Genomic DNA, 15,266 nt, shown 5'->3' with positions numbered 1-15,266 from the left:
GACATTTAGAATTGTTTTATTATCCAGATAGTTGAAAGTTTTATTAATATAAAATGTCCTTATTTGTCTTTAGTATACTTTGTCTGGTATTGAGATAGCTACCCCAAGGTTTTGTTGTTACTGTTAGCATTTGCAAAGTGTATTCCCCTCCCTTTTTTTAAAGATCAGTGCACAACTTCAATTTCTTTTTTAAACATTCAAATTAACTGTGATCTAATTAGCAAATTAAATGGATAACTAAGGTATTTTTCCATTTTTATTTTCAATGATCTATTTACCACTTTCATTTGATTTTCTCCTTTTAAAATTTTTCTTTCTTTCTTTTTAATGGGTGTCAAGTTTTGTTGTTGTTTTTTGTTGTTGTTTTTTTCAATTTTGTTGGAGAATATTTGGGAACAATGTGTTTCTCCACGGCCCATCAGCTCCAAGTCATTGTCCTTCAATCTAGTTGTGAGGGTGCAGCTCAGCTCCCAGTCCGTTGTCGTTTTCAATCTTTAGTTGCAGGGGGCACAGCCCACCACCCCATGCAGGAATTGAATTGGCAACCTTGTTGAGAGCTCGCACTTTAACCAACTGAGCCATCCGGCCACCCCTCTATTTTTAATTTTTAATTGTGATAAAATACACATAACGTAAAATTTACCAAATTAATCTTTTTTAAGTGTACAGTTCAGTGGCATTAAATACATTCACATTGTTGTGCAACCAATCTCCAAAACTCTTTTAATCTTGTAATCTCAAATCTGCACTCAGATTCCAAGGATTAAAGTGAAAAGGACAAAAATGTCCCAGAGAAAATGACGCTGGTAAAAAACAAACAAACAAACAAAATACCTTCACATTAAAGGAACTCTCAGAGATATTCCATGACATTGAAAGCTCAAAGGATAAAATGTTGGAAGCTGATCCAAACTTGGAAAGCACTGTGATAGTTCACCAAGCCATAGAAAAGATGTTTATATAAAAATTATATGATGAGGAGAAGGTAAGCACAGTAGAAAAGTTTTCTACAAAGAAATAAAACATTTTAATTTTCAATGTTTTTAATGTTCTAAATAACAGTGTACGAAATAAATATTAACTTTCCTTTACTTTTTTCAGTTTCCTATGTACTTACAACTGACAGTAGAGGGATTTTAACATTTTGACCAAAATATTTAAAAGTCACAGAGCACTCATACTTATTCTCAGTGATTTTTTTTCCTCATTGATTATTAAGATTGCTTAATAAGTTATTTTTATGATCCTGCTACCAGGCAAAGTAAAGACTGCCTGTATATAGTATTTATTACAGGGATTTGATCTTACATAATTGTGGGAGCTGGTTTAGCAGTTTCTGCAAGGCTATTGTCTTTACATCCGACACTGGAGCTTGAAGTCCACAGAGCAGGCAGTGGGAATGGAAAATGGGTATAAAGTGAAGGAGAGCAAGAATAAGCCGGAACTCACAGGCGTGAGCTGGAGCCCACGTCAGCTCTTGTTCCCTCTGATGTTGATGGTGTGAGTGTCTGGCAGAAACCAGGGCCCTTTGCTCAGAGCTAAGCACCCACACCTGGCTCAGGAGTCAGACTAGCTGAAGAAAGATTCAAGGGGAGACGAAGCAGTTGCAGGCATGGCTGCTAGCTCATGTCAATAAGGAGAGGCAGCAGATAATGAGCAACATGTGTCACTACAAAATAGCTAGTGCTTCACTTCCGCCCTCCCGATCTCCCACAAAAAACTCTCATGTGGCACATGCTAGCTCGCAACATACTGAAAAGGGAATTTGGGAAAATGTAATTTAGTTTAGACAAGCTGATACATTTCAAAGGCATCAGACTTACTCAGTAGCTAAATGGTTATGTACATCTGCCCTAGAGTCAGACTTCCTAGGTTTGAATCACAGTTCCTTTATTTAAAGCTGTTTGTCCAAGAGTAGGATACTTAGTCTTTCTGTTCTTCAGTTTCCTTGTCTGTAAAATGAAGATGTAATAGTGATACTTAGCGTATAAGATTTGTGTGAGGTTTAAATGAGATAATATATATTTGCTGTTGATATATTGATATATTATCAATAAGACTTGGGCCATTGGAATAATTCAATAAATATTAGTTATTATTGTTTGACCTTGGGCAAATCATTAATTTTTCTGATCTTCAATTTGTGGTTTTTTTATCTGTAAAGTGGAGATAAATTCCTTGGCCTATTGAAAAGTCTTCTACTGAGGATAAAATGAAATAACCTGTCTTAAAATCTTAGTCAAGTGTGAACAGAGGTGATGGCGATAAGCACCTCTCTTAGCTCCTTTCAGCCTCAGAACTGATACCTACCCCAGTGATTAATGTAAAGCCAGCTCTTGAGTGATTATTCGTTAGAAGAGCGATTCTCCAAATGTACCATATTAAAGTAAGATGTGAATAAGAGGGGAACCTGGATGAGGGGGTATTATATGGAACTCTGTACTATCTTGCAACTTTTCTGTACATCTAAAAGTATTCAAAATAACAAATTTATTTTAGAAAAACTTTAAAAAATAAAATAAAACTTAGAAAGAGAAAATAGTTCTCAAACTTTAGCAGGCGTTAGAATCTCCTAGAAGGCTTGTTAGAATATACCATGCTGGGCCACACTCCAAGAGTTGTGATTCAGTAGGTCTGGGGTGGGGCCAGATAAGTTGCATTGCTAATAATAAGCATTGCTGAGACTGCTGATCTGAGAATCACACTTTGAGAACCTCTGACATAGAATTTAAACTACTATATTAGTTTCCCTGTATTTCTCATCAACAGAGGTTCCCATTCATCAGGGCCCATCATTTCTTGGCTCATTCTGTCTATGACATCACCCAACATTTACTTACCAGACAGGAAGAAGGAGACAAAAGATGACCAACTCTGTCAATTCAGCAGAACAGAGTTCAACAGGGCCTGCAAAAATCCTTTTACCTTCCTTCTCCTGTTCTCCAACCTCTTCAAAGCTCTAGGCCACGGATCAAGCCATGCTTAAAACAATACACACACACACATATTTAAATATATAAATTTCATGATAAAGAAAAATATGCTCATGGAGGAGAATTTCAAAAAGTAGAAAGAAGGAAAAATTACCCACAGCTTTCTCACCCAAAGACAATCACTTAATATTTTTTATATGTTTATTTCTCCAATTTTATTTCAACTATATTTTAAGATTTTTCTTTTAAACATTGTTATAGTCAAAAAGGATATACATTTTTATACTCTTCTTTTTCACTTAGCATTATACCATAAACATTTTTATATTTGTAAACGTTAAATCAGGGGTGTCCAAACTTTTTTCAACGTTTTTCACCAAGGGCCATATGCGGTAAAATACACAAACAGCTGGGCCACTCACTCAAGGTGAAGTACGTATTGCCTCACCTGGTTTATTTAAGTAAGCTAAATGTATTTTTGGAATTTGCTGTGGGCCAATTAACAATGGATTGCGGGCCGCATTTGGCCCGCAGTCCGCAGTTTGGACACCCCTGCATTAAATAAATGCACAATACTGCAAGTGTTCCCCTCTTGTTGGATGCTCCAGTTTTTCCAATTTTTTCACTGTTGTAAAAGAAGGTTCAAATTTCACAGGTAAATGAATTCAGGTTTGGAAAAATATAACTTCATTTATTTTTCTATAACTGAATTAAATTTCTTTGTTAAGCCCCAACTTTCTAGAAGCAAAAAACATTATCAAGTCACCTCCAGGTAAACTCAATTATAATCAGAATCTTTCTGCTCTTCCCAGCTCTTCACCTCTGTGTGGCTGAGGGAGGTTTGCAAATGTCACCGAGGAGTAAATGGAGAGGGGACAACCACTTCTTGGTCTTTCTCTGCTTTGTCTCATGGTGGCTTCCTGCTCAAGTATAACAGGTGAGTCATACCTGTCTGGCTCCTAGAAAGGCGGTGCTGTGTGAGTGGGAGTTGGGAAGGGTCCCTTCTCTGTGCTGACAGTCGGCTGCTGTGGAACCACATCCTCATCTGCCCGTGTGGATCCTCCTAACTCAGCCAGGAGACACCCCACCACCACCGTTTTCCCACCCCACCCCCAGAAGCTGGGAGAATCTGCTTCTGATCTCAAGCCTAGACATGCCAAGCTGTCAGTTCTACCACATAGAATCTGCACCATAAGGTGGAAAATTTGCCTCTGAGGCTTGCTGCCTGCCTAGGTTTGTCTAGGAATCAAGGTCTTTTCTATCTCCAATTAAAAGGGGTTTATTGAAGTTCAGATGGGGCCAGGTGCACAGTTCCTGCTGTTTTGCTTCCTCTTTAAAGGTTCCACCTGTCTAATAAGACTTATCTTTTCTAGAGTGGAGGTGGGAAAAATTTTTTGGACTATTGTTTTGACATGTCTCTTCCTACATCGTTCAGTCTTACACTTGGATATATAGTTTGTAAGTTTAAAAGCTGGGGGTTTTGTTGATTTTCTTCCCTGGTTCTATGCTAGCAATTTCTCTAGGTGCCCTCCAGTCTCACAACCCAAAAGAAGGGATGGTGGTCTTGGATTTAAAGGGATTTTGAGAAGGGGAAAGAACACACTGGTTATCACCTCATTACCCTGCCTCATAACTAATGCTGTAGAAATACCTAGACACATGTCACTAGTGACCTTTGACAGACACAGTAGGGCTGACAACTATGTATCAGCCAAAGCCTGATGTCATTAAGGAAGGTAAGGGGAGGTTCTAGAGGCTGAGGGCAGAGAATGATAAAAGCAAACTGGCATTTTAAGAAAACTGACCTGGTAGCTGGGAGGTCTATGGATTGAAATGGGCTTTCTGTTACTCTCTAGCCCTGACTTCCTGTTAAAACTTTATGGTTCTGATTTCCTGCGGGAGGGATATAGAGAGAGAGGTCAGATTGGGAGAGGGATAGAATGTTGCATGTGGGCAGCTGGCTGGAGGTGTGCATTCTCTCACTGCGGTGTTGTTTTGCTTTTGCTTTTTCCTCTTTCTGGTGGACTACCTGGAAAATTATTTTGTCTACTCAACAAGAGATGGTCTTGTTGACCACCATATGTACAACGTACATACATTGTATGCAGATGGTCCACTGGATGTACAGCAGTGACACTGTCCAAGGAACTAGGAGTAATTGCCTGCTCCTCCTCCTTCAGTGAACAAAGATGGGGAGAAGGCCCTGACATATTTAAAAGTGCCCTTTCCAAACCACAGGGACAATCTACCTATCTGTTTATCCCCTTTATATATGTAATTTAGGTATTTTTCTTTAAACATTTTCTCAGAAGCGGAATTACTGAATCAAAGGATAAAATTTGTATAATTTTGATGTTAACAAAGAGATATACTGCTATGGTCTTAATACAAAAAATGCTAAAGCTGTTAACTCAAGGGTGATCAAGCATCAGACCCTGGTTCTAGAGAATAAGTCAGTACAATCTTCCTGCAGGGAAATTTGTCAGTATGTCAGTATGTATAATACACTTTGACCTATCATCTCCACTTTTGGGAATTTATCTGAAGGAAATAATTGGATAGATGTGCAAGGATATATATTGCCAAGAGGTTCAAAGACACATGTTAAAAATAGATGTGATTTAAATATCTAATGATAAAAGATTATTAAATAGGGGCTGGCCCCGTGGCTCAGGCAGTTAGAGCTCTATGCTCCTAACTCCGAAGGCTGCCGGTTAGATTCCCACATGAGCCAGCGGGCTCTCAACCACAAGGTTGCCGGTTCAACTCCTCGACTCCTGCAAGGGATGGTGGGCTGCGCCCCCTGCAACTAGAAATGGCAACTGGACCTGGAGCTGAGCTGCGCCCTCCACAACTAACACTGAAAGGACAACAACTTGAAGCTGAACAGCACCCTCCACAACTAAGATTGAAAGGACAACAACTTGACTTGGAAAAAAGGCCTGGAAGTACACACTGTTCCCCAATAAAGTCCTGTTTAAAAAAAAAAAAAAAGATTATTAAATAAAATAACAGTACATTCACATGATGAAATCACACGCAGTCCTTAAATATGATGATAAGAATCAATATTGACTGAGAAGAAAAATATTCATGATATAACACTGAGTGAAAAGAGCAGATTAGAAAAAAAACACATATAGTATTATCCCTTTAAAAATTATATTGTGTATATATGCATAAAAGACCAGAAGGAAAAATACCAACATATTAGTAGTGGTTATTACTAGGTGGTGGAATTATGGCTGCTTTCTCTTTTCTTAGTTATTCTTTTCTATATTTTTTTACTTTATATTACATTACTTTTAAAAAATCATGGGGAAAAACACTGAAAGGTAGGTAGCATATGTAATTAGGCTACTCGGAATGTTATTTTATACATTTTAATCTGTAATATTCACATGAAGATCTAGCTACACTAAAATAGATTTCTTGGATCCCATGTCCCTTTCCACTTTACTCAGCTCAAGCCCTGCTCTTCCTTTCTGGGTGACTGCAGAATTCCCCACTCTCATTCGCCCGCCTCTCATTATCTCGGCTTCCTCCCACAAGCCCCTATTCTATTTCCACCAGGCTTCCTCAGTCCACATTCTTTTCAAAAGTGAGCCTTGCCCCTTGTGACATCTCTCTGAAGTGGCTCAGCCTGGAAAATCTCCAAAGACAGTTGCCCTTTGCTGACTTTCACTGCAGTCAGAGTTGGAGGTCACAAGTCCTCTGCAGCATGGGGCCTGGCATGGATGAAGGAGTCAGCCAAAGTGGCACTTCTGGGGCGCTTACTAGATCAAACAAAGTCCACTGCCAAATAGTCACCTGGGCCGGGTGAGTAATGTACTCCTGATAAGCTGCTGGGAAAGTCTGGTCTTCAACCCTTGGACTCCAGCCATGGGAGGACTCAGCAGAACTCAAGGTCCTGCTCATCTAGCTGGTTTGGGCCTCAGATGTGCCACTTCCTGCCCTTAAACCTGGACATTGGAAGTAAGGGAGACACAAAGGGCAGGGAAGACTCCTGGAAATGCTGGAGGTGCCGGAACCTCTCAGGTGCAGCCCTTTCACTCAATGAGGGCATTCACTTTCTCTTCTGATTAACTTCCCCTGCAAAACAGGTCCTATATGGCTCGTGGGCTCATATAGGACCTCAGAGCTGAAAAGGCCATTAGACATCAGCTACTCCAAGCCTCTCCCTTTATAGCACAGAGGATCCAGGCGACTTGCCCAATGATGCTCAAGTTTATGACGCAGCAAGTACCAGAGCCCAGCTTTCCTGACTCCTAGCTCAGAGCTCTTTAATATAATACTGTTTATCTGTTTCACAAAGGGGGAATTTCTAAAGCAAACTGTCTTATGTCTTATGTCATCTTACCCTCAAATCCACGCTGACCCAAGGTATGACTGTAAACCATCAAAACTAGAAAATAGATGGGTCCAACCCACTTGTTTTTTTGCAGTTTAGTCTGTACTTTTAATTTTTATTTATTTTTATTTTACAATTACAGTTGACATTTAATATTAGTTTCAGGTGTACAGCATAGTGGTTAGACATTTATATAACTTACGAAGTGATCTCCCCGATAAGTCTAGTACCCTCCTGGCACCATACATAGTTATTAAAATATTACTGACTATATTCCCTATGCTCTACTTTACATTCCCTTGACTATTTCATAACTACCAATTTGTATTTAATCCCTTCACCTTTTCACCCAGCCCCCCAACATCCATCCCATCTGACAACCATCAGTTCTCTCTATGAGTTGTCCAACCCATTTATTTTACAAATGAGAAACTGAGGCCCAGAGAGATTACCCAGGGTCCTTGACTGTCCAAGTTTGGAGCCAGACCTGTGGTCTCATTCACAGCTGTTTCCATTACAGGTGGCCCAGGCCCTCAGCCAAATGGGACTGAACACCATAGAAAGCAGGTTTGTGTCTCTAGGCACAGACAATCGCCAGGAACCTCTTAAGCAGATAACTATTCTCTTCCTCTCTTTTCTCCTTATTTCAGTTCAGCATTCTTGTGTTTAATTCCTGGAGAGATGAGTGATCCAGCATCTGTGGATGTTGGTTCTGGGGAATAGAGCTCTCAACTTAGGAAGAATCGATTAAAAGAAAATGAGAGGTGGAGTTAGAAAATATGTGTGTGAGGGGATGGAGAGGGGTGGGTAAGGCTGAGTGTGACGGTCTTATGGGGACCATGTTTTCCAAATAAAATGTTGAGACTGTGATCTAGTGCTTCATTTAATGAAAGGGAAGAATATTTCAAACTAGGATTGTTTGTTTGTTTTTTTGTAGATAGTTTAAAATTCTGAAAGATGCCTGTGAATGATTTGCTTAACTGCATCACCCAGGCCATACAATTGCCAAATCTTAGAGCAGAAAAGTGACAATGAATTCTTCCCTTAGCTTCTAGGTTGGTAAATGTTTCAACAGTCCAAGACAAACGGCTGGTGCCCACCCTTCTCTTCCTGATGTCTCCAGAGGGATGATAGCACATCCCATCACATATTCTCTGAGGGATGACACACTGAGCAAGAACGGGAGATGGGACATATAACCCAGGACTGGGACATATAACCTCCCCAGGGACTTGGGGTTTGGGGTCAGCCTCACCCAACCACGTGGATTGCAAGTGGGAAGGGTGGTTCTTCAAAGTAAAATCAGGGGACTATTATTAGAAAAAGGGGACATGCATAGCAGGGAGGGAAAAAATAGCTCTGCCCATAAGAGAGACGATGATTTCCTAGAGGTGACATGCTGGATCTCTGGGCAGGACCCTCAGCATTGATGCCAGTGGTCTTCCTGTGCGACAGAGGCTGAAAAGATAAAGCTACACTTCCCAGATTGCATGCAGCTAGGATTCTGAGTGCAAATTAAGTTCTATCCCTTAGATATAGTTCTGCGAGCTTTGAAAAGTGGAAGGGAGGTGGAGATCACGCCATATTCTTGAGATGAGATTGCCAATATCTGGTCTTCCAGTTCAAGGATGTTGAGAGGAAATTGTGGAGACAGAAGTGGGAGAGTTCCACATTTCAGTGTCCAGGTTGGGCTGGTGGCAGCAGCCTTCTGGTCCCAGCTTTCTGGTATATGGATTGTGGCTAGAGCAGCATGTCCTGGAACTCCACTTTCTTGAGGGTCACAAAGGGAATGGCTCCCTGGAAGTGTTCTGGGAATGTTCGAGGAAGCAAGCCTTGAACCTGCTCCTCCCACCCTTCCAGGGGGGCCGTCATCACCTAACCTTTGTGTTGGATCCATTCTATTGTTAAACACTGGAGGTGATTTCGTTTCCTCACCTGATCCCTGAGAGTCACTGATGTAGAAGAATGCAGGAAAAGATGTTGATGATATACTAAGAGGTGAAAGGAAATTACAAAGTTGTAAATATGATTTTCTGCTCCTTCTCCTCAAGGCATATGAGTCTATAACCAGATGTCCGCCTCAGGAGATTGCCAGTATTTCCAGCCTTTGAGAGCCATGCTTTTCTGATTATTCAAATAGAATGACTCCCACCTCTATTCCACAGACTCTGGAGCCCACTCTCAAATAAGCTCCTAAGAGTTTTCAGGAGGCTTACTGTTCTCCTGGTCACTGCAAAATTCTCAATCTTCACTCTGTTTTCATCACCTTTTTTGTTCCTTGCTGGACCATCTCATTCCTTCATTTCACCAAAAATACGGTATTGCAAACCTCAAATTCGGTGTGTAGCAGACTTTACTGAAGATTGGAAGAATCAGAACACTCTATGGTTTGGGTAATAGCTTAAAACTGAACATTAGACATCAGTGCCCTCCATAACGACCTGCCATTCTCCCTCCCGAAGACACTGTTTGACGTCCCTGTGTTTGCCACCTCCCCACGGGCTGCCCACTACCCTATACTGTGCCTTTGTGGAAATTAGGAGAAGATGCCTGCCCTGAGTGGGGCTGATGCAACACTCGCCCAAAAAGAATATGTGGGCAACTGGAGAGTTTATGCTCCAGCTTAACTGGGCAGGTGCTACTCTCCTCTGGCCAATTGTCGCTTATCGGGAATGATGTGAGCTGGGGTTGCCAGGTGTTGTAAAAGGGAAAAGAAAAAACCAAGGGAAAAACAAAAAACAGCCTGAAACCTAGATTTTTATTTTGATCTCAATTTTTGTTAGTAACTAACAGGCAAATCGAAGAACATATTTAATAAGTACTTACTGTGTGTCAGGTACTTTCCTAAGCACTTGCTAGGTATTTATTACTTGGTCTCTATAACAACCTGTAAGGTCACTACTATGATGATGTCCGCTTTACAGATGAAGAAACTAAAGCATAGAGATTTAAGTTGTCCAGAGTCGTATGGATAGTAAGTGGCAGAGCGGGATTTGAACTCAGACATCTGGCTCTAGAGACCACCCTCGTAATCATCTTGCTTTACTGCTGTGAAGTAGATATGGCCCGTGCACAGCAAGTTTTTGCTCTTTGTTCAAGACCAGTGCAATCCAGTATAGCGCTCTGCAATAAGGGGATGTTCTATTTTTCGCTGTCCAATAGGGTAGCCGTTAGCCCCACGTGTCTGGTGAGTACTTGGAAAGTGGCTAGTGCATCTTAGGAACTGAATTTTTAATTTTATTAAATCTAAATAGCCTCATGTAGCTAGCTCTAGTGTCTACCACATTGGACCGTGTGACTCTAGACCCTTCTCTCTCTGTCAGTTTTTTCACTGCCTTCATGTTTTAAATTTCATTTTTAATGCCTTAGTTCCTACCCCTTCCAACTGGCAGAGTGTTTTATTGCTCTTTGTTTTTCGAAAACATTTTCTGTCCTCATCTCTTTAAAACTACAGTTCTGGTGTGGAGGAGGCGGGCAGGCTTTTGATATTCGTTGACTCATGGAGCCCAAGGAGCTATTTTCCCCACAGAAGAATTATCTTATCGCTGAGATAGGAATCATGCTATTCACCCAGGGGCAGAAATACAGTAGTCATGGGTTTTGTTTTCCAGATAGCATTTTCTTCTCTTTGATGTATAGTGATAAGTATAAAAAAAGATTGGAAAGATATATACCAAAATGTTAATGGTTGTGTTTGGGTAGAATACACTTTTATTTTCTTTCTTGTGCCTTTAAACTTTTTCTACAGTGAACAAGTAGAAATCACAGTAAATTTTGAAATCATATGAAAATAGTTATAAAACAATTCTCTTTGGAATTCCCAGGAGGTCAGCAAAGGAACACCTCAGGAACAAACCTTGCAGAGGCCCAGAGAGCAACCTGGGCAGGTGGGGGGAGGAGCTGTAAGAGGATGCACAAGGAAAAATGGAATTGTGGGATTATCTGACAAGTTTCACTGTGGAAAATTGGCTTGAGGGGGTTTACAGAGTCCTGGGAGAGAGCGGGAAGATTCACAGTTTCAAACAAAGCTGAGTACATGAAAAAAAGAGGAAATTAACTCGGGGAAAACAGAAGGGAAATGTACTTGAGTCTGTCATCATTGATATGTACTATTTATCTAGTCATTATAAGAAAGGCGTGAAATACGGCTTTAACCAAACTTGTGTTAAAAAACATTGAGAAAGGATGGGGAAAGGTGAAGTAAGACTTAAATCCTCCGTGTTCATAATAGGAAGCCCGTGGGTAATACCTGCAAATGAAAATTTGGGAAACACCAGGATACGCTTATTATTAGAGCTAGGGGGTAAATACAGAAGAAACAGCTGAAAAGGAATGAAAAGTTGGATCTGAGGAGCTGGACTTGGGTTGGGAGTGAGGGGACAGAGAGCTGCTATTTTTCCTTGAAACCTTTTTTTTTTGACTTCCTAGCTTTTAAGAAACTCTGTACCTATATTATTTTATTACAGATAAACAGGTGTGGCATTACCTTGGCTTTCTCTTCTCCCGGTGATGTCAAGTGGATCCCTGCTTTCTGGTCTAGTCCTGTTTGGGTCACATTTTTGTCAGGAATGGTGACTAGGATGGGATACCTCGCCCACACAGGCTGAATGACTAAGAGGTCAGGAAAGGATTCCCCCACACACCCCCTTTGGCTTTGATGGGTAGTCTCAGTTTTCTAGGGCAGCCACATCGCAAGGGTCTCTTCCACCAGAAACTCGCATTGCTGAGGCTGATGAGCAGCATGATAGCTCCCTGCAGGAGGAACTCTAATGCCACAGGATCGTGCTGGGGGTGCAGACGAGGGAAAGAGACTGGGGTGTGGTTCTGTCCATTAATTATCCTGGCCCTACTCATCCCACTGAGCCCAGCAGTGTGCCAGCCACAGCTGGAGGTGGGAGAGGTACAGGAGACAGTCAGGACCTGGGGTTCGCACAGGTTCTCTGCTAAAGAATCCAGGGACCAGGACAAATTCAGTGTCCGTCCTAGATGATAGCGGCCCTTCTCCCCACCCAACCCCATGGAGGCAGACTGCCTAAGGAAGACAGGACAGGATGCCTGGGATACCCTCTTCCTGCTGCTCCGCTTTCTTGCCCGCTAGAAGCCCAGCCCAGGAATCTCACTGGGAAACGGTGTGTGTGTGTGTGTGTGTGTGTGTGTATGTAAATATATATAACATAAAATTTACTATTTTAACCATTTTTAAGTGGACAGTTCAATGACATTAAGGACATTCTCATGGTTGTGTAATAATCACCACCATCCACCTCCAGAACTTTTTCATCTTCCCAGACTGAACCCACTACCCATGAAACAGTAACGACCCATTGCCTCCTCTCCCAGCCCCTGACAACCACCGTTCTACCTTCTGTCTCTACGAACTTGACTACTCTGGGTGCCCCATATAAGTGGAATCATACAGTATTTATCCTTTTGTGTCTGGCTTATTTTACTTAGCATAATGTTTTCAAGGTTCATTCATGCTGTAGGATGTGTCAGAATTTCTTTCTGAGACTGAATAATATCACTTTGTACATATACACCACATTTCACTTATCCATTAATATTTTGATAGACACTTGGATTATTTCTACTTTTTGGGTATTGTGAGTAATGCTGCTATAAACATGGGTGTATGAATATCTGTTCCAGTCCTGCTTTCACTTCTTTTGAGTATTTAACCAGAATTGGAATTGCTGGTAATTCTATGTTTAATTTTTTGAGGAATTGCTATATTGTTTTCTACAGTGGGTGCATCATTCTACATCCCTACCAGCAATGCACGAGGGTCCCAATTTCTCCACACCCATGTCAACACTTTTTCTTTTCTTTTTTTTAAATAATAGCCATTCTAATGGGTGTGAGCACAGATTTTTTTTTTTTTTACTTCTCTCCTAGCCTTTCTCCTTCTCCTTCTCCTAGGCAGTCATTTAGTTACATTGAAAGGCTATAGGTTGAATTAGGCTGAGCTTGTCTGAGGTACCAAGGCTTTATTGGGGGATGCTGAGCTAGCCTGGGACTAATAGGTAGGACTAGAGAAGATGGAATTTACCATCTTGCAGCCTAGTCCTGAATCAGCCTTGAGTGATGGTTAGTGGCACCGACTTTAGAGCCAGAGCCTGGTTCAGTCCCTCTCTCTGCCTCTGCCTCTGCCTCTTCCTCACTCTGCTTTACTGTAGTGTGACCCAGAGCAAGGCATTGGTCTCTCTAAACCACAGCTTCACCCTCTAAACAAGAGGGATAACAGTGAAATCCCCTTTCTAGACTGTTCTGAGGATTAGAGAACAATGCCCAGAATGTAGTAGGCACTCAATAAATGTTATCTATTTTTATTAACTCTTTCCAGGAAATACTATAATAGCTTTTAGGTCTGGCCAAATGTCACCAAGGCCCCTGCTATAGTCTAAATGTTTGTGTCCCCCCCCCCCCAAATTCATATGTGTGTCCTAACCCCCAAGGTGATGGTATTAGGAGGTAGGTCTTTAGGAAGTGAATAGGTCATGAGGGTGGAGCCCTCATGGATAAGATTAGTGCCCTTAGAGGAAGAGATTCCATCATGTGAGGACACAGTGAGAAGATGGCATTCTAGGAACCAAGAAGCGGGCTCTTACCACATCCTAATCGACTGGCACATTGATATTGAATTTTCCAGCCTCCATAACTGTGAGAAATAAATTTCTGTGGTTTATAGGCCGCCCAGACTATTTTTTTTATAGCAACCCAAGCTGATTAAGACAGCCTCCTTTCCACATTTGATCCACAAATCTTTATGGAATGCCCATTGTGCACCAAGCACTATGCTAGGCACATGGGATCCAATGATAAACAAAAGTAGACAAGATCCAGCTCTCATGTAGGTTATAATCTAGTGAGGGAGAAAGACTTCAATTGAATAATCACCTTAACTGCATGTATGATTACAAAATAAGATAAATGCTATTGTTGCAGATACTCTAGTAGTCCCTCAATGTCCATTCTCCCCTTCTTTATGAGTAATATAAGTAAATGTCCACTTCCAGGTGTACACATGGTTACCGAGAATAACGATTACATTCACCAGCCTTCTTGTAACTAGATGTGGTCATGCGGCTAAACCCTGGCCAATGGTATGTAAGCAGAAATATTATGTACAACTTCCAGGAAATGTCTTTAAATGGAGGAGTCTTGCCCTTTTCTCCTCTTTCTTCTTCTTGCTTGTGGGAATGTGGACATAATGGCTGGCGCTCCAGCTGCTGTCTTGGATCATGAGGTGACTTTGGGAATGAAAGTCACGTGTAGCAGAACAACAAGGTAGAAGGCACCTAGGCTCCAGGTACCATGGATGTGAAATGTGAAAGAGAAAGGAGCTTTACTTTTGTTTAAGCCACTGTTCTTTGGAGTTTTTCGGTGATTTTCAGTTACAACAGGAAGATACGTGGTTTTACCAGAATATATAACATAGAACCTGACCCACACTGGGGGGCTTCTTCAAGGAAGTTATGCCTGGATTGAGTGAGCCAAGAATAGAGTGGGATGTAAAAGGTTTTCCGTCAAAGGGAAACTTCTATGCAAAGGCGCTGGAGTGGAAAGCAGCTTGGCATGTTGAAAGGAAGAGGAGAAAGGTCAGTGTGTCTGGAACAGGAAAAGCAAGGAAGGAAGTGACAGAAAATGAGATCAGAAAGATGACCACATAGGGTCTGATAAGCCTGTTAAGGCTCTTGGTCTTCATCCCAGGAGTAATGGGGAGCCATTGAAGGGGTTTCAGTGACGGGTTACAGGATTAGATGTGCTCTCCGTTTTGGCTAGTAGTTCCGTCTCTCTGAAGCATAGTTACCATCTCTCAACCTCAGACTATTCTTGAGGCCCAGACCACGTATTGTTTATCTATGAATAAATTCGTTTTGGGTTTTTGGGTTTTTTTCACTATTTTATTGCTGTGGTAAAATATGTAACATAAAATTTGCCATTTTAATTATACTTAAGTGTACCATTCAATGGCTTTAATT

The 15,266-nt window shown here is 41.3% G+C and overlaps 1 long non-coding RNA gene across 2 annotated transcripts in view; it reads left to right on the top strand.

Annotated features, from left to right (window-relative positions):
* Nucleotides 1–15,266, top strand: part of LOC141569016 (uncharacterized) — a 62,751-nt gene that overhangs the window by 18,370 nt on the left and 29,115 nt on the right. For both annotated transcript variants that reach the window (XR_012492412.1, XR_012492411.1), the window contains exon 2: nt 3,746–3,870. This is a non-coding gene — a long non-coding RNA (uncharacterized LOC141569016). The remainder of the gene's footprint in view (nt 1–3,745; nt 3,871–15,266) is intronic.

Source organism: Rhinolophus sinicus, linkage group LG15 (genome assembly GCF_036562045.2).
Source record: "Rhinolophus sinicus isolate RSC01 linkage group LG15, ASM3656204v1, whole genome shotgun sequence".
Lineage (NCBI taxonomy): Eukaryota > Metazoa > Chordata > Mammalia > Chiroptera > Rhinolophidae > Rhinolophus > Rhinolophus sinicus.
This window is presented reverse-complemented; position numbering and strand designations above follow the sequence as displayed.